Here is a 3,012-nt window from a genome sequence, read left to right as displayed (position 1 = left end):
TTATTTGACAGAGAGAGAGTTAGCGAGAGCAGGAACAGAAGCAGGGGGAGTGGGAGAGGGAGAAGCAGGCTTCCCGCCGAGCAGGGAGCCCGATGTGGGGCTCGATCCCAGGACCCTGGGATCATGACCTGAGCCAAAGGCAGACTCTTAACGGCTGAGCCACCCAGGCGCCCTGTAGAACTAGCTTAAATGGCAGTTTTAATTTTTCATTTTATTCAGATTCTCAGTTTTAGTTCCAATTGTATTGCTGTGAAATGAATGTAATGTTTTCCAAAATTATTATAACCAGAAGTAGCTAAGAATATGTATATTGTTCATCTTACACATCACTGTTACAACATAGCTCATTTATAATTTCAGAAATAAATTCAGTTTGAAAAATTGAATCAACTCTTCCTCCAAAGATAGTTTGCAGATATTTACATAGGCCAAATAAAAATAATAAAATGTTAACAGTCCTTCTTTATAATTAAATGAAAAAAAAAAGGGGGGGGGGTGCCTGGGTGGCTCAGTCAGCTAAGTGTCTGCCTTTGGCTCAGGTCATGATCCATTGGTCCTGGGATTGAGTCCCACATCGGGCTCCCTGCTAAGTAGGGAGTCTGTTTTTCCCCTCTCCCTCTGCCCCTCATGCTTGTTCTCTCTCTTTCTCTCTCTCTCAAGTAAATAAAATCTTTAAAAAAAAATAAAGGAAAAAAAAATTTACCACTTTTCCTGCTCCCAAACATTCTTTAGGAAAAACACTAGAATTGAAGTCTCTGTTTTCAGATTATATGTTTGAATCTAAATGAAGCAACACTTTGGCTATGTTTATCTAGCTAAGAAAAATTAAGCTCAATTTTCAGCATTTCTGTATGGTTAGGGGAAAATGATTATGAACTGTATTTCGCAACTACATCAGTTTAACATGTATTCTTAAGTCTATGGATACTTTCAATAAGCTGATGATATAACTGTGTGAGTAAACACATTCTTTTGAAAAATTATTACATTTCAAATAAAAAAAAATACGTAGCATGTACTACAATAGATATCCCTTTTTCTCTTTAAGATGAATGGGCTAATTCACAACTTGCTGAGGGTCAACAAGGCCAAATGCTCTGAGCAATATGGAGAGAAAACCCATAATGAAATGGCTAAAGAGTACAAAGGGGTCATTGATTTATAAAGTGTATAATCTTCTGGTCTCTGCTTTATATTATGGACATTTCTCTATAACCCTTTTATTCCTGGATCAAGTAAGTCAGCCCAAGTGGCGGCCATGTAGATGAAGACTGGGTCCCACGTTTGAGCCTAGGATCAGCTTTTCAGTAGTTCAAGGTTATGCATCCGTGCTCAGATATATCTTCTCACTTCTCCCACCAAAAATGATGAAGGAGAATGCAAGTTGCTGTCTAATATTCACCTTCTCCCTCTTCCTCAGGAACAAATATTTATTTGAGGTAGAAAGCAAGCAACCTAAGGATTACAGTTTTCTTCCTCTCTTACATGTAGGTGTGACCAAATGAGGTGCTAGCCCATGAGGTGAAACAGAATGCTGGGTAGGCTGCTCGAAGGGAATGGATTCAGCAGGGATATTTAATGTTTTGTTCTCTCTTCCTAATGTTTGGACTGCAGATGTGAGAATGGAGTCTGGTCGCCATCTGGAATTATGAGGTAAACTTGAGGGTGGAATGAGGACTAAAAAATAAAAGCTTTGTTGATTCTCGGTGACTGTGTGGCTGTCACATTATCCTGGACCACCTAACTCCAGATTTCTTCTATATGAAAGGGAAATAAACTTGTACTTTTTAAAGTCGCTATTATTATGGTTTTCTATTATATGGATCTAACTCAAGGTGGTAAGAGGAGGAGCATTATTTCAGTTCTGCTTTTATTGGGAAGGGCTCTGTGACCTTCGGTTTCACACTATATATAGTATATTGTCACCTGTTATTCTTTTACTACTGATCCCCCTTTGATATAAAGTGGAAACTCCACAGACTAGAATGTGTATGGATTATTCCTATCTTAACGTATTTAATCCCAGAGCCCTAGGAGACTACCAGCTGAGCAAAATGGCTTTTTCAGACTTAACACTGCCAGCCTTAATTGGACTGTGGAGTGGGGGGGGGGGCAGGGAAATATAGGCCAAATGGGACAAAAACAGTGTCATATCATTGTAGAAAGCCAATCAATAACTAAGCATCTGTCTCCCAGAATCCTGTTCGGGGTCTGCTTGAGTAAGGTAGTAATAACACATGCTAATACTGGAAGGCTGAACAAAGATCCCTAAAATATAAAATCTCTTTGGAGCTACTGTGTCTTCCAATTGTGAAGTGTAAAAGGGCATACTCTCACTATTTTAAGATAAATTAACAATACCGTGGAAAACAATAGCTTCTCTTGCATTGTTGCTTTGCTTTTTGTTATTGCTACTGCTACTTACCAGCATGGAATATGATCAAAATATACATAGCATAATAGACCATTGAAATTGGATATGTCTTTTGTACCAGGATATTGTAGGCTACATACAGGAAAAAAAGAAGAAAAAAAAAATCTGCAAATCACACAGCCCCCAGCTAGGGACAAGAATTGCTGATATAAATAATCAGGCACTGCACGTTAGTCAACATTTTTTTTTATCAGCTGCATCTAGTAACAGTCAAGTATAAACCTCCTTTGGCCTCATATGCACATAAATTCAAACCAGAGAAAATGCTTATGCTCCATGAAACTCTCAGATATCAACTTAAAAATGCCTGCTGACAGCAGCCTGGGTTAACTCCAAGAGACTAACCATTTCTGGCAACTGGATTTCAAAAGGGAGAAGGGACGTGAGAAGGAAGTCCTTCAGAATAGATTATGGCTGATATCCTTGGTGGGGAAGAGGATGGTCACTACCTCACTGTTTGTGAACTTGTGGAGAGAACAGCATCTGGGACGTCCCCAGTAATTGGGGGATGCTTTATGAGGATTTGGGAAACATAAATAGAGAAAAAAGAATTTCAAAGCCTGATCGGTGTGTATGGC

Source organism: Neomonachus schauinslandi, chromosome 3 (assembly GCF_002201575.2).
Source record: "Neomonachus schauinslandi chromosome 3, ASM220157v2, whole genome shotgun sequence".
Taxonomy (NCBI): Eukaryota; Metazoa; Chordata; class Mammalia; order Carnivora; family Phocidae; genus Neomonachus; species Neomonachus schauinslandi.
This window is presented reverse-complemented; position numbering follows the sequence as displayed.